Genomic DNA, 27894 nt, shown 5'->3' with positions numbered 1-27894 from the left:
GTTTACTGGGTAACAGGATAGGTGGGCACTATAGGGACATCTGAGCCCACCTATCCTGGCTATTTTAAATTGGCTATTTTGTCCAAAATTGTAAAAACAACATTCGATAATTAAGGTATAATATTTCTACAACTGCTACAAAACCATACAAGTCATTTTGGGGTATAAACAAGAAGTTGAAGGATACAATTAAATGCATGTTCACCTCATGAATACTTTACATTACTTACATTGAAGTACCCAGATGTCCCTAGTACCCACCTATCTAAAATGGCCATAGCCAATATAATATGTGATAACTATCATTTTTGTGATCATTTTTACCCCAAGGGGTGTTTTTCGTTCAAAACAAATGCTTGCAATGGATTCAGGATCATGAAAACCCCCTAGTTTGACACGTCACATGCTACAGAAAGCAGAATGACATTGAGAATTTTGACCTTAAAATACAGTATAAGGTCAAAACAAATTATAGATTGTTAATGGTACCATCATGCCAGGGTGCCTTCTCCCAACTCAGTTCCATCTGGAGATCAAAGCAATACAGCCTTAAAACCAAGATGCTCCTATACAACAGCAATGTCAAGTCTGTTCTGCTGTACGGTTCAGAGACCTGGCGAGTAGTTAAAACAGACGTGAGGAAAATTGAAGTGTTCCGCAACCGATGCCTCCGGCGAATATGCCAGATCTTTTGGCCAAATAAATTCTCCAATAATGAACTGTATAAACAAACAGGGAGCCAGAGCATCACCAAGGAGATTGATTACACACCGACGCCTGAGATGGCTAGGACATGTGCTGAGAATGGAGCAGGACCACATCAAAAAAGGTGGCCTTAAGATGGACACCACCAGGCAAGAGAAAACCTGGGAGGCCCAAAACCACCTGGCACAGAACTGTGACGCAGGAGCTGGAACAGATGAACCTGTCCTGGGGAGAGGCGCAACATGCTGCCAGGGATCGGATGCAATGGAGAGCGCTCAAGCCTTATGCCCCATAGGGCAGGGGTTCTCAACCCGTGGGTCGCGACCCCTCAGGGGGGTCGCCAAATTATTTTAGGGGGTCCCCAAATTATTTTCCAAAAAAAAAAAAAAACGATTTTTCAAAAATAGCTAAATTATAACAATGCTTAAAACACCAAAAGGGCTTCCCGCCCAAAATGGTTTAAGGTCATTGTAGCAGTCAATTTATATTGGGGGTCGGGAGGGGGCGGGGCGGGGGTCCCGAGACGTTGCCAAAGCATTTCCGGGGGTCCCCGGCCAAAAAGGTTGAGAACCCCTGCCATAGGGGACGAAAGAAATTGTACCATCATCACCCATTTTAGCATTTTTCAATATGTTCCACCACTGGAATTTCTTAGGAATGTTGTTACTAACAAAAAAAGGTTGAAAGCGTTTCCGTGGCAATTTGTTTGAGGTTAAGCCCTAGGCTATGATGCCTATACTAATCCTGTATCCGTTTACTGTGGTAGTTGTGAGAGTTATAAAAAGACAGTGATAACCTCCCATTGCACGACCTTGCTTTACAGGGTGTGGCAGCCACCCAAACACAGAGAAACCGCCCATCCCCACACCCCCACCAGGGTTCCATCAGCATGGCAGAAACCCTGCAGCCATGAGACCAAGGTCAGGAGAAGTCAACCGTTGCTCAGAAACCACAACATGGAAATATTGTAATTATCAGAGCGGTGTAGAACAACTTTGCATAATGCTTTTAAAAGTATAACCACAAATATACTCTTACAGTATGCCATACTTATTTTGTTATTTTGCCCCTGTCCGTCCGTGTGTGTCCTCTCTCTCTCTCTCTCTCTCTCTCTCTCTCTCTCTCTCTGTGTGTCAGTACTCACTGTGTGTCAGTACTACTCTTAGGTTTTGTGCTGACATTTTCTGTTCCATCTTGCACAAGTCAAGTCAGCACTGCTTATTCCCCCTCCCGTGTCTCCATTGTTCACCTCCCCGCTCCCCGTTACCTGGCCATTATAGCCCAGGGCCAATAATAAGTGCATTAAAGCTAATAATAGAGTATTGATCACAATGCATCAGCCTGCTCTATGCCAACGTCAGCGACTGTCCTGCTGAGCCAAGAGGTTGAATGGAAGATATGCCCATAGTTCCACAGTGCAGCAGCAGACGTATAGGAAGGAAGAGCCCCAGCCATTACTTTGTGTCTAAATGATGAATAGCTCCAAATGGAGGGGAGTGAGCATCACGGTGGCCGGCGGACGTGGTGGAAACAGGCAGCGGCCAAGCCGGCCACCCTGTCCCTGTGCCCTGCCCTGACTGAGGTTTCCTTTGTTAAATGTGGGCCTTTGAGACTATCACAGTGATTAAGAACAGATTTAACAGATCATCTTGACTTGATTTGATCACCCTTCAACACTTAGGCTGGCAGAAGCTTAAAAGGGAAACTATGTAACATTTAGCCCCTCCTATGTCCAGCTTTTATAGTGTATGCAACCTAAAATTTGTCCCAACACAAACGTTAAATGCAATTGACAATTAATGGACAATTTTGAGTGTTTGTGTAAATGCAAACATTGCATAACTCAACCATTGATGACGAAGGTGAGGACGCAAATTCTGATTGGCCGGAATGAGATTATGTATGATGATGTACGATGATAAGAGTGCCCCTCACTTCACACGGGTGTGATTTAAATTGATTGATTGGGCCATAAAAGTTTCTAACTTGTTCTGTGCTCGTTAGTGCTCTCTCTAATCGATTAAAGCATCAAAGACATGTTTGATGCCTGTCAGAGAGAGGAGTGGGAGGGGAGGGGGTGTTCACATAGACTTGCCTAGTATCCTTTTAAAGATGAAAGAAGTGATGGCTGTCATTTAAAATAAACAGCAGCACATTGTGGACAGCTCCTCTAGGTCAGAATGAGTGATATAGTAGAGGACCTAGCTAAGATATGTATGCACTTCATTTAGGAGAGAATATCGCAACTGTTCTTGACTAATATGCCCGCCGCGAACAACGTGGGAACTGTGAACAATTCTCTATCCGGGTCGAAATACCCGAAAATGACCACGCCCTTTTTAAAATGACCGCTAGTTCAAACATGGCTCTATCTTCTAAACTGTTGGAGCTACAGATATTCTGAGGTGCTCAAAATGTTCAGAATACTCATGTTTGTTGAATCCGTCCCCGAGCCAGCAACCCTCCGGGTCATCATAGTGGCCAAATCCAATATGGCCGCTAGTCCGCCACCTGAAAAGGTTTTGTCTAGAACTTTTGAACCTGATGAGCTATATGAATGCAAACATTGTGTTCAAATCATGTTTTTTGACAATTAGAAACATGTTGGAATGGTTATCTTTATGACTGGGTGTTGCTGAACATCTATTTTGCATATTTCAAAGATGGCGACTATCTGACAATTAGTTTTACTTACCGTTACTTAACGTCTATTTTGTGCTTTTTGAGCATAGAAACACATTGGAATTCTCATATTTATCATTACATCCATCTAGAGCACTCTGATGAGTGTAGAGTTGTTGGAATAAGCTAAAGATGGAGTGCCACGATTTTTTCACCCCCCAAAAAAAAAAATCATGTTTTTATGTGGACACGCCCACCAGTTCATTAAGTATGCCTGGTTTGCCTGGTGGGTGGTGATCGGTGGTGATCCACCTGAACTGAACGCCGCACCCACAGCTGTAGTTGTATGATGAAGGGGGAGGGGTTAGGGGAGGGGCTGATAGTGTGATGTCACTATATTACTGTTTATTTCATGACTGTCAAGGGTTCAGCCTCCAGGAAGAAACCCTAAATACAAAGTTAATACTTCATTGCACATACAAACGACTCCAGGGTGTCTAATAAAGTACTGTCACCTCATAGACACATGAAAAACTGGAAAAATACAAAAATAGTGGCACTCCATCTTTAACCCTTAGAAGGTGAAAGACGCCAATTGGCGTCTTCATCAGAATTCCGTAAATGATCAATGACGCCAATTGGCGTCTTCAGAGTTTTTGATTAATCTAAACATATTAATATGCTCCGAAGCGCTGTTTAAATTCCTGAGCTTATATTCCAACTACATTACCCAGAAAACCCGTGTCACGTGACACACGTGTACGTGTTGCCATTGGAAGCTGGTCCCACCCCCTGTAAACAGTGGGGGCAGAGGGAGTCTTCATAGTTTATTGTTTTGCCGTCTCGCCCGAGCGATTTTCTAGCAGAAAAAGTTGAAAGCAGTACTATTTATTTGAGCGAGTTTTGTGGTAGTAGTATTGATCCATACGCGTCCCAGTCGCCTTCTCCAGGCGGAGTAGCCCTGGTCCAGTGCTTACAGCGAGACTCGCTGCTCCCTCCCTCCTTTTTTCATTGTCTCCCCATCGTCGTCCGATGAGCTATACCGGGAAACCATTGAAGAAGACGATCAACCCGGAATGTTTTGAGGTAATCTTATTGTAGAAAATGCCCTTCTATAGTGATCAGAAATCATAAGATGATCGCTACAAATAGATGCTTGGATAATTACTACTACTAGTCAGATCATGACGCCAGAATGACTCACCACGATGGCCCCCAGCCATTAGCCAGCACCAAAGGTGCTGGCTAATGGGGAGGTTGGTGCATTGGTGCTGGCTAATGGCTGGAGGGGGGGTTGGTGTCGATCGGTTGGTTGGTGCAGTACAAATGTATCGTAGCAGGCATGCACGCATGGCAGTACAAGTATTTTATATTGTAGCGTGCCTTATAGGCGATCTGATCTTTAGAGTAATGTTCGCTCCTTTTATTTACTGTCTACAAAGACGGAGAACAAACATGCATCGTTTACTGAAGCAACGCGTGGTTATGATGACCTTGCTACAAGGATCGGAGGGGGGACGGGGAGTGAAGCTAACAGTAGCGTATTATATAAGATCTGTATGACGTTTCATTGACGTCTGAGCTTGCATGATAATCGCATTCATTGTATATTGTATACAATCATGATTGTACATTGTTTAGTGTGTCTCCGTGTGATGATGATGATGACGATGATGTCAGATAGCCTACGTCCCCGTCCCCCCCCAACTGGCTATTGGCCGGGCTGACTACAGCTAAATGTTTATTTTTATATATTTAGAACTGGCATCAGATGAGGAGGAGGAGGATGATGATGATGATGATGATGATGATGAAGACGAAGAGTCAAGACTGCGATGGAGTTCTCCGACACTGAACCGGATGCATTCATTCATTTCAGTTGTTTTTTTTTAATTTAGCCTACACACACACACACACACCGTCAAGAACAACTGGAATGCAGTGGTTTGGGGACACTGGGGAGTTTGGGGACAACTGTTTTGTATGTAGGCCTATTTATTTTCTGTAATATTTATTATAATTGTATTATGTTAGTAGTCATAAAAAATAAAAGACGCTTTTACAATGAGTTAGTCCTGTCATGGCTATTTTGTTCACTATTCTGAGGTTTATGGTTTGACTAAGCGAGTTTCAACTGTGATTTACTCTGTAACGGTAGATGGTAAGAACCCAATTTTTTGTTATAATACAGTATACATTCAAGTCTATATTTTGATACATATCATGGGCACAAAGTCATATCAAAACAATGTCCTTGGATGTGTTTTCTATCAAAACTGTTTCTTCACAACAGGTTTTTGAGATACATGCATGAATAGACAAGGTACTGGTAAGACTATGTAAACATGGTATATATCAAAATGTGCGTTAGAATGTCTAATTTTACCCCAAAAAAGAATTCAGTTTATATGATGTTCCATTTCAGAGCTAGGGGGACTTTTAGCTGGATAGGTCAGATTGATCATGACTGACCATGCTATTTATAGATGGCAAAATATCTACAGTGGTACATGTGAGAAACTTTTTATTTTATTTTAATTGAACTAGACAACTCACCCTTTAAAATGAGATATTGCATGGCTATGTACGCCCAGCAGAAAAAAAGTTATTTAGAAAATAAAACTTCAACCGGGCATAACTTTTTTTGTTGTCCTAGAAACACTACCCAGTGTAAATGCAGGCTCTTTTAAATGGCTTCCAACACAAAAACTAAACATTTTATCAACTCAGTTCATTTTTTTCCTGGAAGCAGACAAGCCAAGCTTTCTCTGAAGGTCTTTCGTTGTCACACATTCACAACAGAGAATTTTCAATAAATCATTCAAAAACGCCATTCTGCCATAGAGAAGTCTAAAAACTATATAGAAATCCTTGAAACTCTCAAAGAGTTAAGATCAAACTGGAGGAAAGAAACAACCTCTATACAGATGCAATGTTATTGAAACAATAGAATAATTGCATAATAAAAGCATAATAATAATAACAGCATAATAAATTATGCTGAGCATTAGTCAAAGCCGTGTATCAATTTTTAAATCACACACACACACACACACACACACACACACACACACACACACACACACACACACACACACACACACACACACACACACACACACACACACACACACACACACACACACACACACACACACACACACACACACACACACACACACACACACACACACACACACGTTGTGAACTTGTGATCCGTCCTTTTGATTCCTCAGTGAGAAGACTTTTTTTGTCCTGATCATACAATTCTATATATCGAGATGTAACGGATTCCAGCTTTGCAGAACTGTCTTTGTGTCCAATAGGCCTACATGACATGTTGCATCCTCAGTGGAGGAGGATGGTGCAAGCTTTACTGGCTTGATGTGGCATCTACAATATGAGTCCAGTAAGGTATCCAAGTCTTGGAGTCAGTGACCAGCCCAATGTAAATTTGGGATGTAGTGGCGGCAAGTGGCCTTTAGACAAGCTCAATCAATGTAGCCTGGGTAGGAGGAAGGTTCTTGCTACCATTGTTTGACCAACATTTGCCTTCTCTGACTATGGGAAAAGGAGTGCAGAAATCTCACAGAAACCCTGGTCACTCTCACCTTGGAGCCTGAAAAGATCAACTCTGAGTTCCAAGATTGGCCAGACTATGTAGGAAAGTGTGTTTTTCTTATTATGTAATGCCAGTGGTGCTATTCTAAAGCCGCCTCAGGTACAAAAAGTGTGGGCACCTCTGTCCTAGAAGGACTTGGTACCATTTGAGAAAAAAACTATGTATGGCTTCATCTACTCTGCTATGGCTACAGCTCTTGCTGTATATGACGAAGACCATACGCCAATCTTTGGACATGGAAATCGGAGTTGATCTTTTCAGGCTCCTTCCCACTGAGCATTTTTTGGTCTAATAGACATCTAATATTCGTCTAAAGGGCCGTCTAAAAATGCGATAAAAACGTCTAAAAATGAATGTTTTTTAGACATCTATTCTTAGATTAGACGTTGATTAGCGGTTGATTAGACGTCTTATATAGACGGTCTATATATAGACAGCTAATCAACGTCTAATCTAAGAATAGACGTCTATCGCATTTTTAGACGCACGTCTAATAGCCGGCTATTGCTCAGTGGGTTTTTACATAATCAGGGAAGGCTGATGTTTGTCAAACAAATGGTAGCAAGTCCCTTTAGAACCTTCCACCTACCCAGGCTACATTGATTGAACTTGTCAAAAGGCCACCACATCCCAAATTTCAGTACATCGGTCACTAACTCCATGAGTAAGATTTGGGAACCTTACTGGACCCGTCTTATAGATGCCAGTAAAGCTTGCACCATCCTCCTTGAGGCTGCAACAGTCGTGTAGGCCTATTGAACACAAAGAAAGTTCTGCAAAGCTGGATAGAAGTTGTATGATCAGGGCAAAAAAATAGTCTTCTCCCTGTGGAATCAAAAGGATGGAGCACATGCTGTGTGTGTGCGTGTGCGTGCGTGCGTCCGTGCTTCTAATTTAAACACACTGTTAAAATTTGATAGACCTGCCCAGCATGAATTTATTATTATTATTCTCTTATTATGCCATTATTCTATTGTTTCAATAACATTGCATCTGTATAGAGGTTGTTTCTTTCCTCCAGTTTGATCTTAACTTATTCCAACAACTCTACACTCAAATCTGGATGAAACTTCATGTTACATAACATTTTTACATAGGCCATACAGTATTCGTAATAAGCAAACAAGCTAAATAGAGGTTCAGACACACCCAGTCATAAAGATAACCATTCCAAAATGTTTCTAATTGTCAAAAAACATGATTTAGACACAAAGTTTGCATTCAAAGCTCATCTGGTTCAAAAGTTATACACAAAACCTTTTTCAGGTGGCTGACTGGCGGCCATATTGGATTTGGCCACTATGATGACCCGGAGGGTTGCTGGCTCGGGCACAGATTCAACAAACATGAGTATTCTGAATATTTTGAGCACCTCAGAAAATCTGTAACGCCAACGGTTTAGAAGATAGAGCCATGTTTGAACTAGCGGTCATTTTAAAAAGGGCGTGGTCATTTTCGGGTATTTCGACCCGGATAGAGAATTGTTCACAGTTCCCAAGTTGTTCGCGGCGGGCATATTAGTCAAGAACAGTTGCGATATTCTCTCCTAAATGAAGTGCATACATATCTTAGCTAGGTCCTAGACTAATACACAGAATTACTGAAAGGTGGACTAGAAATCACAGAAAGTATAGTCTGACGATGGAGAGAAAAGAATGAAACTGCCCTGGCTTATTTTCACCCAGGTTCAGGAGCACAGTGACAGAATAGGAAATTGACATGTAATATGTAATTCTAACAACATCTTCAGTCCTTGGGAATGGCAGGATCCTTGAATGATACAAAAAGCATTGCATTGAGTCTGACAAGAATAAATGTTGCTTAGCCAAGCTGGAAAATGAAAAGCAAGGCTGGAGCCAAAGCATTTCATTTGGGAGTGTAGCAAAACCACAACAGAAGAAAGTGTTTCCACCATCACACAGACAGGAAAAGCAAATAATGGTTCCAATTATCTGAATTATACACAAAACGAATGTTTCTATAACATGCATGTTTCCCCATTTCCATGATCACAGTTCACACAGTTCACAATGGTGTGTTGGCTAGAGGAATGTTTATATACTGTATAACAATGTGAAGAAGACTTCCCCCAAAAAAGGTGCTTTCTTTAAAAAAAAACATGTCCTTGACGAATTCTGTGTTAGTACACAGGCACTCTACTCCTGCATATTTAAATTCCTTATACACAGTCAAATCCTCTGTGTGCATTTATCTATTTGTAACTGCGAGAGAATACAAATGTAGCCAGATTGTGCACACCCTCAGAGTAGTGTGTATGTGTAGATCAGCCCTCGACACTCCAGCAAAGTAAACTCACAGGCCTTCAGCCCTACAGGAGTGTATACATACATTATGTATGTACAATATTGTACACAGGCACACGCTGTCGCATGAATATGAGCACCTTCGGTCAGGGGCGGCCTTAAGGATCGGGAGGCCCCGTTCATGACGTCATCATTTTAATAATTCATATTTTTTATAAAATAAAATAAATCTGTTTTTGTGTGTGTCAGTGTGTATTATCGGACTTCAAAGCATGAACAGCATACAGCACAGCAAGTAGAAAAAGCAGCTTGATTAAACAATTATTTTACTGCAAACATAGGCTAGCTCTGGTCCATAGGTAGCCTACTGCTTCTATGATTCTGCCCTGCAGTAAGGCTCTGCTACTTTCGCTTTTAAATCTCACATGGAACTCAGACCAGCCTCTCCTCTTTAGCGTAAATAAAAAGAACGTTTTTGCTACACACCAAAACAAAGGCGGGTTGTGTCATTAGAAAGCCTACTTTCCTTAGTTAATTTAACTCTGAGAGTGTAATGGAACCAAATGGACCCTGTGTGCTGCTAATTGAAATTCAATTTCTGTTGTTTTCTCTTGGGGGGGGGGGGGGGGGGGGGGGGGCATTGAGATGATCCCAGGCCAAGCTATGTCCTAGGTCCCTGCATGCTGATGTCAGCAGCTCATCTATTCTAGAGCAGCATGCAGTATCCAAGTCACACACCAACAACCCCTGACTGAGCAACTTGTAAATAAACAGCCGCAGTCTGTTGTCTTGTGTGCCCCTGCTAAAACACAGTCTGTTGTCTTGTGTGCCCCTGCTAAAACACAGTCTGTTGTCTTGTGTGCCCCTGCTAAAACACAGTCTGTTGTCTTGTGTGCCCCTGCTAAAACACAGTCTGTTGTCTTGTGTGCCCCTGCTAAAACACAGTCTGTTGTCTTGTGTGCCCCTGCTAAAACACAGTCTGTTGTCTTGTGTGCCCCTGCTAAAACACACAGTCTGTTGTCTTGTGTGCCCCTGCTAAAACACACAAACAGTCTGTTGTCTTGTGTGCCCCTGCTAAAACACACAGTCTGTTGTCTTGTGTGCCCCTGCTAAAACACACAAACAGTCTGTTGTCTTGTGTGCCCCTGCTAAAACACACAAACAGTCTGTTGTCTTGTGTGCCCCTGCTAAAACACACAGTCTGTTGTCTTGTGTGCCCCTGCTAAAACACACAAACTCCTGAATGCACAAGAGGGAGAATGCAGAAGGGTCTGTTGTCTTGTGTGCCCCTGCTAAAACACACAGTCTGTTGTCTTGTGTGCCCCTGCTAAAACACAGTCTGTTGTCTTGTGTGCCCCTGCTAAAACACAGTCTGTTGTCTTGTGTGCCCCTGCTAAAACACAGTCTGTTGTCTTGTGTGCCCCTGCTAAAACACACAGTCTGTTGTCTTGTGTGCCCCTGCTAAAACACACAGTCTGTTGTCTTGTGTGCCCCTGCTAAAACACACAGTCTGTTGTCTTGTGGGCCCCTGCTAAAACACACAAACAGTCTGTTGTCTTGTGTGCCCCTGCTAAAACACACAGTCTGTTGTCTTGTGTGCCCCTGCTAAAACACAGTCTGTCGTCTTGTGTGCCCCTGCTAAAACACACAAACTCCTGAATGCACAAGAGGGAGAATGCAGAAGAGTCTGTTGTCTTGTGTGCCCCTGCTAAAACACACAAACAGTCTGTTGTCTTGTGTGCCCCTGCTAAAACACAGTCTGTTGTCTTGTGTGCCCCTGCTAAAACACAGTCTGTCGTCTTGTGTGCCCCTGCTAAAACAGTCTGTTGTCTTGTGTGCCCCTGCTAAAACACACAGTCTGTTGTCTTGTGTGCCCCTGCTAAAACATACAAACAGTCTGTTGTCTTGTGTGCCCCTGCTAAAACACAGTCTGTCGTCTTGTGTGCCCCTGCTAAAACACAGTCTGTCGTCTTGTGTGCCCCTGCTAAAACACACAAACAGTCTGTTGTCTTGTGTGCCCCTGCTAAAACACACAAACACAGTCTGTTGTCTTGTGTGCCCCTGCTAAAACACACAAACAGTCTGTTGTCTTGTGTGCCCCTGCTAAAACACACAAACACACAGTCTGTTGTCTTGTGTGCCCCTGCTAAAACACACAAACAGTCTGTTGTATTGTGTGCCCCTGTCTGTTGTCTTGTGTGCCCAGGCTGCTAAAACACACAAACAGTCTGTTGTCTTGTGTGCCCCTGCTAAAACACACAGTCTGTTGTCTTGTGTGCCCCTGCTAAAACAGTCTGTTGTCTTGTGTGCCCCTGCTAAAACACACAGTCTGTTGTCTTGTGTGCCCCTGCTAAAACACACAAACAGTCTGTTGTCTTGTGTGCCCCTGCTAAAACACAGTCTGTCGTCTTGTGTGCCCCTGCTAAAACACAGTCTGTCGTCTTGTGTGCCCCTGTCTGTTGTCTTGTGTGCCCAGGCTGCTAAAACACACAAACTCCTGAATGCACAAGAGGGAGAATGCAGAAGAGGGGCAATTACAAAGAAACTCTGCAGTCAGTTCAGCTAGTGCCAAACCAGCTGTGGAGTGATTTTGCTTGCCTGGGCACATTCCTCGGTTGACCCAACCTATTATTATTAGAAGTGCAAGTGTGTGTGCGTACGTATATTGTATGCTTGCGTGGTGAATAAAACATTGTAACTATGTGGAGGAACAGGACCTCTTAGCCATGATAACCCACTGCACAGTACATAACTCCTTCAGCTGCCACGCATGGCTACGTTTTAATAGAAGATCGATCCTCAGCCTCATGTGGTGATGATTTCTGCAGGCGCAATAACTCAATAAAATTGTAAAATGATTAGAACATGGCTGTCCAAAATCCTGCCTTGAATACAGCTCACCAGAGGAATGAAAAACTAACAGAATGAGACTTCTTAGATGACAGACAGACATACAGAATATGGATAGTTTTTACAATACAGTATACTGATATAATCTCCTCCCCCTTGAAAATAACCATGGATTAAACACATTTCCATAAATGCTGACCCCTTCTATACATTGATGTCTGCTCTTACATTGTGACTGTGAACCACTTACGCTGAATATACTTTGTTGTACAGCCAATCCCAGAATAGAGGGTATGCGTGTGGCATCATCATCATACCTGGAAGTTATGCGGGAACGCCTACTGACTGGCAAAAAAACCTACTTTCTGGCTTGACAGCCCATACATCCAAACAGAAAAGTCCTATGTGATTGCATTAAACAACGTTAAACTCAATTTGCCACTCACTTTATGCATGCGCATACCCTCTATAGGAAAGCAAGCGTTTGTGTGTGTAAACTACGCCGGATGTCGTACAGTTAATTCACCATAGCAGAGGGCCCAGGTTTCAAGCCAATTGTGCCACTAATGTATTCTGCAATAACATCAGAGTGAAAATTACCTGGCCTTAAAAATCCTATTATGAGCACTAATGATGCATCTTTTTAAAATATTGCTTGCAAGGTTAATATTAATGAGACCATACAAAGCTTCACATTTGAAAACAAAGTTATCTAAGTAAGGAACAACTGTGTACTTGTAATGAATCTGTAGTGACAATTGCATCCTCGTCACGGCACTATAGTGACTCCTACCGGTTGGGGGAGGGGATTGGGGGAAGACCCGTGTGTGATGCTCTTCTGGTGAACCTCGTTACTGTCAGCTGGCAACTTTATGAGTTTGAAAGGAGTGGTGTGGTTGTCTACACCAGGGGTTCTCAACGTTTTTGGCCGGGGACCCTTGGAAATGCTTTGGCAATGTCTCGGGACCCCCGCCCCGCCCCCTCCCGACCCCCAATATAAATTGACTGCTACAATAACCTTAAACCATTTTGGGCGGGAACCCCTTTTGGTGTTTTAAGCATTGTTATAATTTAGCTATTTAAAAATAGCAGATCTACAAGCTCATAGCGCGCCACCGAGTGGCGCGCTACGAGCTTGTAGGTCTGCTATTTTTGAAAAACCGTGAAAAAAAACTTTAAAAAAAAAACACTTCGAGAACCCCTGGTCTACACTAGCTCAGGTCAACAGCGGGGGTTGGCATGCAGTGTGTCCCAGAGTGTGGTGCACACAGGGGAAAAGGTCGAAAGCATAGCATACTGTAGGCCTACTTTAAAAAACGGTAACTACTGTACAGTGGCAGCGGTGGCCGAACGGATTGCGGAGCGGTCTTGATACCGGAAGGTCGCCAGTTCGAATCAGCGGTCCGACACGTTCAAATTACCACCGCTGAAGTGCCCTTGAACAAGGCATTGAACCACTACGATGAAATGTTCTATGAGCAGGGCCTGGCTGGAAACAAGTTCTTGAGCTTAGCCCAGATACCCTGGTTAAATATAGTAATCATTTCATTTCATTTCATTTCAGAGTGGCAGAAATTTTGAAGGTCAGTTTTCTTCACAAACACAAACTATTTTTGAAATGCTATCATCAGGTTGAAAGGATTGCTCAACTCGTATAAGTGAAAATATGAAACTCACCAAGCTGGAGTTAAGATTTAGAAAACTCCCTGAAGAATGTGTGTTTCTGTAATTCTAGTAGGTAATGCTGGACACCAAGTATTAGAATTTCGATAAATGGATGCAGTATGACCTTGGATAAAAAGAAAATTGAGGCATAACATGTCAATGTGCAATTGTGCACGCACGCACGCACGCACGCACGCACACGCACACACCAAGGAGAGCAACGATGGCCGTCAGCTCCCGAGACTTCGCCCCCACCCCGAGTCTTGCCCTAACCTTGGGTTCCTCATCCCATTCCACATTCATCTAATTTTGTTTCAATAAATTGTCAAACATAAGTAGTGGTGTGGTCTGTTACTAGTGAGAGGTCATATATTTATGGAAAAAAACCCATGAAAAGATGAAATCCCAACACACACAGTTTGTGGACAACAGTGATGCCATACATACACCTATAGCCATGCTTTTCACTCCTCTCTGTATTTACCACTCAGACAAATGGTCTCCTGGCGCCGTGGCACTTTAATAAGCCTCAGGGACTCCGTAGGAAACGCATTTATCAGCACAGTATTATTTTTGAATACTCCTCACCCAAGGGCAACAGTGGGGCAGAGAAAGCTTTCTGCATTCCTAATGGAATATTCCATTATGAGACAGGGCAACCCACGCTGGGAGGTTTCTAAGAGGTGCGCACAAAGAGGTACGTGCCGCGCTCAAATCACCGCACTTAAAAAACACGAATGAGGTTAAATGGAACAGGGCAGCAGCGCCGGCTTTGTTGGCACACCGAGAAATTAGGTAGAAAGAATACATTCAGGAGGACAGGACAGCCGCATGCACTTATGAAAAAGAATGTCTTAATGCCCTGTGTTGTGGTAAATAATTAAGGACGTTGGAATGCTCAGTGGTCAACAATGGTCCCTTTTACCAGAAGAGAACACCCATCTCTGGTCATAGAATAGAATTAACAGTCAATGGAGCCTCATCCTCTTAGAGCATCAACCTGTGGGTTGCGAACCCTAGGGGAGTCGCCAAATTATTTTGGAGGGTCCCCAAATTATTTTCAAAATATATACAGTATATATATTTTTCTTTTTTTTGCAACTGAATGGCTGGAAAATGGAAATGATGAGTTTACAAAGAATACAAAGTACAACATACATGCATACACTTTCCTTAATGATTATATCTGGTTTCAGTATTCATTTATGATACATCTTCTCTAATATTAAGGTTATTTTTGCAGTCAGTTTGTATTGGGGGTGGGGAGGGGGGGGGGGGGACGCGAGACATGGCCAAAGCATTTCCGGGGGTCCCCAGCCAAAAACGTTGAGAACCCCTGTCTTAGAGTATCTTAACCCATTTTGGGTGGGAACCCCTTTGTGTTTCAAGCATTCTGTTATACTTTAGCTATTGAAAAATAGCAGATCTACAAGTTCATAGCGCGCCACCGAGTGGCGCGCTATGAACTTGTAGGTCTGCTATTTTTGAAAAATCGTAAAAATGCGGCACAAATCTTTGAATAGGTATATATTCTTTCAGAGCGAACGTTTTTTTTATCTCAACGTCAGGCCTAAAGTCCCAGTAGTATGCATTCCATCTATTATACACTCTAGGGGGGGGGGGGGGGGGGGGGTGGAGGGAGAGACATGCGAGACATGACGGGAGTCGGATTCAAAACTTGCGTTCTGGCGCCTCACAAGGTGCACGTGGCACCGGCAGAACCACCACCAGGTTCCCTGGGTAATTATGTCTCGTAACAGGAAAAGCTCTGGAGCGTCAAACCTCCTGCTGGATCTGAGTGGACTTATCCCTGTGGAGTTTAACAAACCTCTTTTATGACTGACTGCCATGATTGATTACCACATGACGCCATTCACATGATGCGTGCTTGCAGTGCAATAGTAACACGGACCTCACTATCCATCAGGTTCCTACTATAGTTACAGTAGGTGCACTCCTGGGCAGGGATCATCATAGATATATATAAGAAAGCTAGATGGCTCACCCGCGCTGCTGGCCAATGAGAGCGACGTTGCTACGTGGCGGCCATCTTACAGAGGGGCATTTTCAACCGATTTTCAACCGAACGGTTTGGTTTGTTATGAACGTCAGAGACGTCTGCATACTTATATGCTTTTATGACATTTTTATTTAAAAAAAAAAAATGAATCATAGCCACGTTGATAATGTTTGTATTAAACCAACCCGTTTGTAAATCCGTCAAGATTTGAGGGAGTTATTATTTTTGTTTGAGCTGCCATTGAACATAGTATCTTGCCACTAATAAATTATTGTACGAGTTCCAATCTGGCTTCAGAACATCCCACTCCACTGACACATGCCTTCTCTATTTGAGCGACCACATCAAACAAGAGGTGGACGCTGGCAAATACTGCGGCATGGTCATGCTGGACCTCCAAAAGGCTTTTGACACAGTGAACCACTCCATACTGGTTGACAAGCTAAAAGCAATTGGTTTCGATAGCACATCAGCGAGCTGGATGCAATCCTACCTGGAGGGGAGAGAACAGATGGTGGAAGTGAACGGAACACTGTCCCCCCCCCTCCCAGTGAGCTGTGGCGTTCCACAAGGAAGCATACTAGGGCCTCTACTGTTCCTAATATATGTTAACGACATGACTTCAGCTTGTGACTGCAACTTGTTCCTGTTCGCAGATGACTCGGCACTGCTGGTCTCGGACAGGGACAAACTGCAGGTTGAAAATGCCCTCAGCTCTGAACTCGGTAGAATCTGCACCTGGCTCGCTGATAACAAACTATCTTTACACCTGGGAAAAACTGAATCCATTCTCTTTGGATCTAATAGTAATCTCAGCAAGGCAAATGGCTTCTTGGTTAGAGTGGGTGACAATGTTATCACACGTAAAGATGAAATTACCTACCTAGGTTCCATCCTGGAGGCTAATCTTTCCGGTGATAAAATGGCCACCAACGTAATCAAAAAAGTCAACCAAAGAACAAGATTCCTTTACAGGATCTCCTCACTGGTCGACAAAAACACCTTGAAGACCTTAACAGGAGCCCTTGTACAAGGCTTCTTTGACTATGCATGCACCTCCTGGTACCACAGCACCTCAAAGGCCCTTAAAACTAGGCTCCAGACCTCCCAAAACAAACTGGTCAGGCTCCTACTTGGCCTCACCCCCCGAACCCACCTCACCCCTGCCCACTTTGACAGACTGGCATGGCTTAGGGTCGGCGACAGAGTACAGCATCTTGCAATGGGTCTGGTCCACAAGATTCGATACTCCACCAAGATACCCATGTACCTGTGTAGATACTTCCTTAATGTTAACGAAGTCCACACCCACAACACCAGAGGGAGTGCAACGAATCATGTTCAACCCAGATTCGGCACAAACAAGGGACTAAATTCTTTTCGCTCCTATGCCACCAAAATGTGGAACGCCCTACCAACAGTCATTAAGACATGCGAATCCCTTGACTCCTTCAAAACCGCTCTCAAAGGGCACCTACGGATGGCTGCAATTCGAAACTGGCCCCCGTAAAGTCTGAATCCCCCCCACCGCCCCCCCCCTTTTTTCCCTCACTGTATATGTTTCTTTTCCCTTTTTACCTCCATTATGATGAATTCCTGTACTGTTCTTTGTAAGTGTCTATTTGTACGTCTCTAAATGTTTTGATGATTTGAACATGGTGGACCCTGTTGTAAACAAGTGTAATGCTTAATTGGGTCGTCCACTCACAGTTAACAGCCTTTGTATTGAGTTTGTGCTTGAAATGTACTGTAATTCTGCAAACTGTTAATAAAATTTTCAATCAATCAATCAAAACTGTACTGTAGCCCCTCAGCAAGATGGACGCGGGTGAACTACGTCAGAGACTCCGCCTTGAGCCATCTAGCCTTTATATATATCTATGGGGATCATCACCATGCCGGCTTGTGGTGGACATTTTTGTCAGAATTCTATTTTTGACAGACATACAAAATTAGCCCACAATATTATTACCAGAAACACTTAAAAGAGCTAGCCCTGTAACTCTGGGAGTGTTCAGATGGGTCCATTTTGTTCCATTTGTACAGAGTTAAGAGGGTCTTTGCAAATCAAACATTTGAGAACCACTAGAACTAGTTGGACTCATAGGGCTGTATTTTGCGTGTCTTAAGTACCATGTCTTATTACTTAACTTAAGACCTGGAGGCGTGGTCAATGCTCTTTGGCCACTCAGAATAGCCAAATGGCATTGATCACGCCTCCAGGTCTTAAGTTAAGTAATAAGACCTGGTACTTAAGACACGCAAAATACAGCCCATAATGTGCCATACATAGTGTCATAGTAAATAAGTGTGTACATATTCTGTAGACAACCTGGAGACTGATTGGCCAAAATAGGAATATTATAAAACCTGAAGACTTGACATTGGTACAGTATGATGGTCAAAATAGGAATATTATAATGGTGTGTTAAAAATAAAATCCAACACTTGCCATGGACACAACCTGGTCTTTGCCACGGACACATTATGTCCGTGTACGGACATATTGACGACCACTGCTCCTGGGGCAGACTATCAACTTAAAGGATCATACCAGCAACCTGGCATGTTTATATTGCCTACGATTCGAAGATGTCACTACATACTGTGACTGTGACTTTATAGTTGACATTGCTGCCGACCATTTCCCAACGTGTATGCCGTATCAACTTGCAGAAACTTGCTTAAGATAGATAATCAAACCCACATTATTGTTGCATATGAATGCATTTTTATTAATTTGTCGCTATGATAGTAGGAGAAAGACAGGAGAAAGGCTTTTCTGGTTATCCGGCGAAGGGAACATTGGCGTTTTCTAGAGCAAGGCCAGGATTGGCCTTATTTTAGCTCGGGAGCATTAACGCTAATACTTTAGCATTCAAGATGGAAGCCAAAACCAGACGTGAGTCATAGTGGAATAGCCTGAAAACACCAGGCACCACCACTTTTGTCCACCAGGTAGGCTACGGCATTGTTCTTCACAATGTAATTGTAAAGACTACAAAAGAGCGCAGTCACCAGAGAGACAACCTGCGGATGATGGATGCATGATTTGCAGAGACGCCTCGCCTCGCGGTTGAAACGTGCCACCACATCACATGCACATTGGCGCCATGGTTAAAGGTGCTGCCCAGAGTGGACAGATGAGGCCACAGCTGTCCATTTAAGAGCCACTTAAATCCCCCCCCCCTGATTAATGCATCTCATCAGCCGTGATGCATGCATTTAGATCTACAGGGCTTGTGGCCAGTGACTGAAATGGAGATGTATATGTGCATATGCACGCACGCACACAAATCATCAGATCAATTAATTAGTCCTCCACAGCTCATCTATTTCCCTCTGATTCAGTCTACATGTCCTGCTTCCATACAGTGAGCAGGCCTGTCATTGCAGCTATGTTGTGTGTACAGTATATGACCCGAGTCTTTGACAGCCATTTCATCAGTCAGATCAATTAGCCCTATACATTTGTACCCATTTATCTCCACGGGGAAAAGTCCAACGCAATTGGAGAGGAACGTGGGACGGGCGTCTGACATCTTCTGAATGCTAGCTGACAGCTTCTAGAGAGGAACAGATGGCACCGTGCTTTCTTTGAGACTTAATGCTGTTAACTGGAATGGAAAAGACAGTCAAAACAATGCCATTGCCTGTGCAGTAATTAAGATCCTGCGGGCCGTGCTTTATCTTCATTCAGATTACCTGTCCTCTGTGATTTCTCACAGTTGGAGCTTTGGCTCAATGGTGGGCTGGCTGCTGCCTCCCCTCCATTATCCAATCACACTAATTGATTTAGCATTGGGATCTCCATGTACTGTGTGTGTGTATAGGCACATTTTGGACTTGGTTAATTTCTGCTCTAGCTAATGTAACTGTCATTGACATGCCAAGTTAAAAGCCAAACACAGAGTAGCAGCACCTGTTGCGCATCCTTTGACTTTATGGTTATTTCTGAGCAATTTAGATGTTCTTTTTACTCTCAAATTGCTTGAATAAGCTGCTGATACAAGGGCTGCCAGTGAAATAGTTAAACACTAAATTGAGCTTAGATTTCACAAGTGTCAATAAGTGCTCCATCCAGGAGAATAGGGTTGTGTAATCGTAATGGCAATACAATTACGTGAGCCAATATTCAAAAGGTGCATTGAGTAATATCCATGTTTCTTTTTGGCATATAATGCTAAGGTAGGTGAGTGTAGGGAGTAGAGACAAACAGAGGACAGAGAGAGGGGAGACAATTAAGCAAGATGGGAGTAGGATTTGAACTCGGCCGGTCCTCTCGAGTTGCGACACACGAGGAGCACATGCCTGAAGTTTCTTTTTTTTCTTTCTTGGGAGCACTGGGGAGAAAACCCCAAGTAACCCCTCGCTATTGGACGTCACAGTTGTTCTTTCTACATGTCATTAAAACACATCTGTTGAGAGATTCAAAGAGAAAATATAAAGCTATGCTATAATTGCTGTAAAGAATTTGGAGGTCCTCTTAATCTGCGTTCTGAATGTGCTATAGGTGTGGGAGAAGTCTCTGCTTTCTTGGTAGGGTATAATTATTTCTTTGTGAGACCTGAAACAATGTGAAAGCTCTTCTGAGCTACATTGAGCTCAGAGTATTGACTGACTTCCAGTGGCGTGCACAGACATGTAGAGGGGCAGGTGCTCAAGTGAAAAAAAGGGCACCTTGTGCAGCGCGTGGAACCGGCCGGTTGCCTTAATAGTGTGATATTCATAGATTTTGGGGCCTAAATAATATATTAGAAGCTTTATATCAAGAATTGATCAATGTCACCATGGTCCACATACTGTACAGTGTACACTCACTGTAAAAGAAAAAAAAGAAAAGAAAGGGCACATTAATTTTGTCCAGTGGGAAAAGCACAGGGGGTGCTCTAGCACCCCCTAGTGTCTATCTGTGCACGCCACTGCTGACTTCTGCAAGACATCAACTATGTCAGCACAGTTGACGAGAATAGTGGACCTCACTATTGTGCTCATCTTCAATTTGCAATGTTACAAACCACAACCCTAGTCCAAAGTCTTGGCGTATTCATGGATCAGAGCTGAATATCAACAGCCTTAAGAATATACCAAGGATTCAAGCATTGGATTATAATTGAGAAAAAAATCCATCAGACTAGTATCCATCTAGACCAGGGGTTCTCAACGTTTTTGGCCGGGGACCCCCGGAAATGCTTTGGCAATGTCTCGGGACCCCCGCCCCGCCCCCTCCCGACCCCCAATATAAATTGACTGCTACAATAACCTTAAACCATTTTGGGCGGGAACCCCTTTTGGTGTTTTAAGCATTGTTATAATTTAGCTATTGAAAAATAGCAGATCTACAAGCTCATAGCGCGCCACCGAGTGGCGCGCTACGAGCTTGTAGGTCTGCTATTTTTGAAAAATCGTGAAAATATAAAAATCTTTTTTTTTTTTAAATAATTTGGGGACCCCCTAAAATAATTTGGCGACCCCCCGAGGGGTCGCGACCCACGGGTTGAGAACCCCTGATCTAGACAGGTGCATATCTTTGGTCCGACGTACTAACAGTTTGACGTGCAATAGTCCGACACCCTACCCCAAACCCTAACCGCACGCGGAAGCCACGGGGGAGTCTTAACCGGCCACGTACTGTATGTGTCTTAATCGGCAAGGCACGTCGAGCCACGGGGGAGTCTTAAAGCTCATTCATAGTATGGATTTTTGGTGGTGAGGTGACCACCGAACTACAACATGACGTCATGAGCTGCGGTGAAGAGCAAACCACCGCCACCGCCCCAGCCCTTCTCTCCGTTTTTACTCACCACCGCTCAACGTTATTTCAGCTCCGGTGGTCACCTCACCACCGGAGCGGTGGTCACCTCACCACCGAAAATCCAGACTATGAATGAGCCTTTAACCGGCCATGTATGTTGGACCAACATGTCACAAACGAGGAAGTACGGCAAAAGATCAGCCAAGCCATCGGCCCACATGATGACCTTCTGACCACTGTTATTAAGCGTAAACTGAGGTGGTATGGACACATCACCAGATCCTCAGGCCTTGCAAAGACCATCCTGCAAGGCACCGTACGAGGTGGCAGGAGAAGAGGGAGACAAAAGAAAAGATGGGAAGATAACATCGGAGAATGGACACACTTGAAACTCAGCGAGGCAATGAGAGCTGCCGAGGACAGAGAGGGATGGAGAGAGCTGGTCAGCAGATCGTCTGTGGTGCAACAACGACCCTCCGGGGTTACGGGATAGGTGAAGGTGAAGGTATGTTGGACTATTGGTATGTCAGACGAATGTATGCCCGGCATCTAGACAACGCGTGTCTTAGTGACCAACTACGTATAACTATGCATTCTCAGCAGCACTCACTGTTCTAATAAAACTCTTGGTCTGGCAGCAGCTCGCTGGCATTGCGGGCTCAGCTCCAGCAGACCAGCCGAGCAGCCTGGGGAGAGTGTAATTGTTGACCGCCAGCTGGATTAGGGGGGTTAAACAATTAGCAGTAAGAGGATGGGTCAGAGCGCGGAGTCAATCCAAATCCGTGGCGGTGCCGGCTGCAGAGGCTGCTAATCCACTAGCGGGTCACAACCTACGGATCCACGGGAGGAGGTCACCGAGGTCTGTGGAGATGGATGGGGCCGGAGGGAGAGAGAGTGGTGGGGGGCATAGCAATGGTGACATGGGAATAAATGTTCCAATTTAATAACTTACTACAGACTACACTTATGGAGTAATTCACGTATCTTGGTGTGGTGTTGAGTATTGGTGGTGAGGAAGAAATGACATTGTATGTTATTATAATTGATTAAGTGACCTAATTTTCAGTACATTACTAAATTATGTTGTTCATTTTATGATGAATAATCCAGCTCTGTGCCCCATGATATATTTTATATTTTACATGACGTAAGAGCCAAGATGTCTATAGGCCTGATACTGTAGCTATTGTTTATGGTACAGCTTGTCCTTGTAACGTCTTCTTGTGCTCTTAGCAGAATGACTGTACCACAGTGTCACAGGCCTGCACGTACTTAACTAAATGTACATCTCCCCTGTCCGCTCATGTATTACGACCAACCCCTTTTAAGCAATAAGCAGTGCCTCTGACCCCTTTATTTCATATTATTAATTGACCAGTGAATTCCACTACAATCAGGCCTATAGACATCTTGGCTCTTACGTCATGTAAAATATGAAGTATCATAGGGCACAGAGATGGACAATCATAAGATGAACATCATAATGTACTGAAAATAATCATAATAACATGTAATTTCTTCCTCAGTGGTGGTGGTGTGGTCCACTGCATATGGTACTGAATATCGTCTGTATTCAGGGGTCATCAATATGTGCGTCTGATTTTTCTGTTTTACACACCATTGTAATGTTCTTAAATCCAATTACTGAATGTCAAGTTTTCTTCAGAATATGTATTGAGAGAATAGTACTGCCGTAGCAGACAACCCGCAGCACTCCAGGTTCAAACAAAATCCTTATAGGTGCAAGGCTCGAAGATATAAGTAGAGATGAAGAATGCCAGCACTCATTGTATGTCCTTTTACATGATTTTATTTACCTGTGAGACTGAAAAAGCGTTAAACGCTGAGGAAGGCCATACAGGCCGAAACGCGTCCGTTTTTCAGTCTCACAGGTAAATAAAATCATGTAAAAGGACATACAATGAGTGCTGGCATTCTTCATCTCTATTCAGAATATGTATGACACTGATTTACTATGGTACAGTTGTTCTCTAACATTTTATTTTCAAGGACCCCCATAACTCTGAGAGTGTACAAATGGAACGGCTCCATTTGGTTCTATTTGTACACTCTGAGTTACAGACCTGTTCAGGGCTATCTATTCATGTGTTTAATATTATCACCCGCTCATTTTGTATGTCCGAGGCAAAACATGTAATTTTAATAAAAAATGTCCACGACAAGCCAACATGGCGATGACCGCTGTCTGTATTTGCTTGGAATCGGACAGAGAAAAGATCGAAATGTACAGTTGGAGGCCATCGATATTGTCCTTTTCTTTTTGCTGAGGTTTGCGTGATCTGCGCAAAACCCCTTTTGGTGTTTTAAACATTATGTTATAATTTAGCTATTGAAAAATAGCAGATCTACAAGCTCATAGCGCGCCACCGAGTGGCGCGCTACGAGCTTGTAGGTCTGCTATTTTTGAAAAATCGTGAAAATATTTATTTCAGAAAACTGGAGGATTTAGAAGGATTTTTTTTAAATTTTGAGGTCAGGCCTAAATGGGTCAAATGAAGGGACAATATCGGTGGCACCCAACTGTAGATGATACTGAATATAGTCTGTATTTGCTTGAAAAGGGGACAGAGAGAAGATCGAAATGTAGGACCGCGAGTATAACATGGTAGGGTAAAAGCACTAGAAGCGAGGAGAGATCTAGAGACTGAATGGAGATGAATTGCCTACAACAAAGGGAAACACAAAACTAATTTCACAGTGTGCTGGACTGCATTATAGTAGTACGGTCTAAATATGATCAGATACTCAGAAGGTTGTTGTTGAGAGAGAAGGCTATGTGCATAATTTGTCTCTTTGTTTGGCAGAGCAAAATGACAAAACAACAAAGCAAGCTGAAACATTTACGACAGGTATATGTCTTGCTTGTTTTCGTCTCTGCGTTGTTTGTGCCTGCAATTATGGCGCTGCTGCCATATACTTCAAACAGAGGCAAGTAACACTATATGGGGTTTATGGGGCCTGGACCACAAACATCAAACCGATGAAATACACAAGTAAACATAAGCACACACACAACACTGCACACGCCATTAACATAAAGAGAAGCACGGGTCTTGTTAGTGACAGTGGTGATAATTCAAAGACACGCCGTGTACTTCCCTCAGAAGTCCGGCCGTGCTCCGTTGCCTTCGTGATGAAAGGCAGTGGTGGAAAAAGTACTCAAATGTTTTACGTAAGTAAAAGTATCAATAGTGCAGAAATACTCTGTTACTCATTATGCAGAATGTCCCATTTAAAAATGTGAAATGTATAACCTATATAAACCTGTATAATCTTTTGAAAATAGCAGATCTAGAAGGCTAGATCGGCTATTTTCAAATGGCCGAAATGTACAGTTGGGTGCCACCGATGTTGTCCCTTATCATTTGACCCATTTAGGCCTGACCTAAAATTTAAAAAAAATCCTTCTAAATCCTCCAGTTTTCTGAAATAAATATTTTCACGATTTTTCAAAAATAGCAGACCTACAAGCTCATAGCGCGCCACCGAGTGGCGCGCTATGAGCTTGTAGATCTGCTATTTTTCAATAGCTAAATTATAACAATGTTTAAAACACCAAAAGGGGTTCCCGCCCAAAATGGGTTAACTGTCCTTTTGCGCAGATCACGCAAACCTCAGCAAAAAGAAAAGGACAATATCGATGGCCTCCAACTGTATATGGGGCTGAAGTGGCTAATGTATGTTTTGTAATCATAATCAAAATCTATAAAGTAACTAGTAACGATACGTTTCTAAATAAATGTAGTGGATCCGTTCGGAACCAACAGGATCCACCGGATGTTTTCACCGGCACACGCCCCTCTAGACCAGAAATCACACAGGCTGGGCCAGGCTAGGAGTCTTTTTGTTACACTATATATTTTATAATTGAGACATGCAGTAGGTTACAACAACTATGGAACTACAGTTTGGTATTACTAACTTCATGACAGGAATATAAACCACATACATTAAAATACAATATATTAAATTATACATTCAAACACACACTGCTGTGCGTCTGCGGCATGCCCAAACAATAATACGTTTTTAAACATTCCGTTTTATGAAAACAAAACGGGTTAAAAAAAAGTGGGTTAGTTGACTAACCACTGGGCCAAAACCACTAATGCAAGGCAAAATGTACCTGCTTCAGAAATTAATTGAATATTGTGTTATGTCATTTTAATGTTTAGACAAGCTTAATTGCTTTTGAGTACAGTAAGTAAGTGTTGTTTTGGTTTCATAATAACAGTGACTATACCTGAGTGATGTAACTGTAAGCAAGATGGGGATGGAGGGATGTGCTGCTTCTCATGACAAGATGCAGTGTTGATTGATTGATTGAGAAAAAGATAATTGGAAAAAGTGTTGGGGGGGTTTGGACAGCAAAGTCCTACTCCTTAAATTATATGGCATATCTTTAACTATATCTCTGTGTGTGTGTGTGTATGTGTGTGTGTGTGTGTGTGTGTGTGTGCGCGTGTTTGTTAGAGAATAGATGGCCATATTTTCAGGATACTATAGCCTCAAAGAGATGATTATATTTTGGGTCAAAAAGGTCAAGATTACAATAGAGGTCAAGGTCATAACTCAGAACAGATGGTTGGATTTACATGAAGCTGGAGTGGAATGATCAGCGGACTGCCCTGAAGAGGTGCTTATGTTTTGGGTCAAAAGGTCAAAGGTCACAATTGAGAGACATGGAAGAAGATATCTCTGCTGTCAGGAAGAAACCAACCCAACTCCAAAATGTTTCATTTTTCAGGAAATGACAAATATTTTTTTTTCAGGAAATCTCAGCCTCTCTGTAAAACATTGGAATTAAATACTAAAGTCGGGTTATAACTGGCTGTCAATGGTGACGTAATTACGGTACGTTTCAATATTGGTTAGCCAACAGGTAACGTATGTATGTATTATGCAAGTTGTAAGTTGAAAAGTGTGACGTAATGAAGATATGTATCAATGCCGGGGTATAACTGGCTTTCGATGGTGATGTAATAAAGATAGGTTTCAGATTACATACATGTATACATACAGACATTACCTTTAATTCACCCGACACTGAAACATATCCTAATTTCGTCACCATTGACAGCCAGTTATAACCCGACATTGAAACATATCTTAATTACATCACCATCGGTATATATACCTCCGAGCATACGCATAAAAAAGCCAGCACGACCACAATACTTGCGCTCTCTGCTTGCGCAAGTAATAATCAAAAACCTCAAAAATGGAGTTAGGTGGTTTCCTCCCGACAGCAACGATATGTTGGTGTGGCTGGGCTTGCAGTTGCACCCCCAGGTGCATTTGCTTAATTCAACGTTTATGATAATGGCTAATCTGCTATTCAATCTATTCATTTGACTAGCTTGCATGATACATTCGAGCAAATTGTGAAATGCATTCCAACTACTTTTGTTTGCGGGTATGCCAGTTTTGGCTTTATGATGACCTTTTGAAGATGCACCACAAAACATTTAATGAACCCCTTCATGTCTTATCTTTTAATTCCACTTGCCTATCTTCCGTTGCCCGTCTCTCCTCCAGCCTTAGCCTTCCAGCACACAGTGCCCTTGAGCCTCGGAGGGGAAAACATGAATTGAGAAGTTATCAGTGAAACGAAGAACAGGGCATCAGAAGGGTTTCACCTTAAATTGTGCATAAAAAAAAAAAAGACTCAAATCAAAAGCAATCAAAAGCTCAACTGAAGTACGTCTTATCTGACTAAAACCAAGACTTTTCCCTTGAAAGACGGAAGCGACCAATCAAATTATATACCGAGCATATTCACACAGAAAGACTGGCTAAACATTTAACTCCACAAATTCACTAGACAGAAAAAAAACTGTTTATCTCTAAAGAATGAACCCACAAGTTCAATCAAAACAGTAAACGGTGAGCAAAAGATGCCCCATTCAGATATTACAGTACCCTGGGCCTGCATAGAACTGGACCACCTCTCTTCCATTCAGAGAGATATTACAGTACCCCGGGCCTGCATAGAACTGGACCACCTCTCTTCCATTCAGAGAGATATTACAGTACCCTGGGCCTGCATAGAACTGGACCACCTCTCTTCCATTCAGAGATATTACAGTACCCCGGGCCTGCATAGAACTGGACCACCTCTCTTCCATCCAGAGATATTACAGTACCCTGGACCTGCATAGAACTGGACCACCTCTCTTCAGTACCCTGGGCCTGCATAGAACTGGACCACCTCTCTTCCATTCAGAGATATTACAGTACCCTGGGCCTGCATAGAACTGGACCACCTCTCTTCCATTCAGAAACATGCTACTGACCGTTCTATAAATCCAGTGTCTACTGTATTTGCAGCCCTGAATGTTCCATCCAAGTACCTATAAGCCCTTGGGCC

At 43.0% G+C, this 27894-nt stretch overlaps 1 long non-coding RNA gene across 1 annotated transcript in view; it reads right to left on the bottom strand.

The window, feature by feature from the left end:
* The window catches only part of LOC306941476, a 147259-nt gene that overhangs the window by 59670 nt on the left and 59695 nt on the right, over positions 1–27894 (bottom strand). The window lies entirely within an intron of this gene.

This window comes from Electrona antarctica (assembly GCF_951216825.1).
Source record: "Electrona antarctica genome assembly, chromosome: 17".
Lineage (NCBI taxonomy): Eukaryota > Metazoa > Chordata > Actinopteri > Myctophiformes > Myctophidae > Electrona > Electrona antarctica.
The sequence above is the reverse complement of the archived record's forward strand: the minus strand, read 5'-3'. Positions and strand labels throughout refer to the sequence as shown.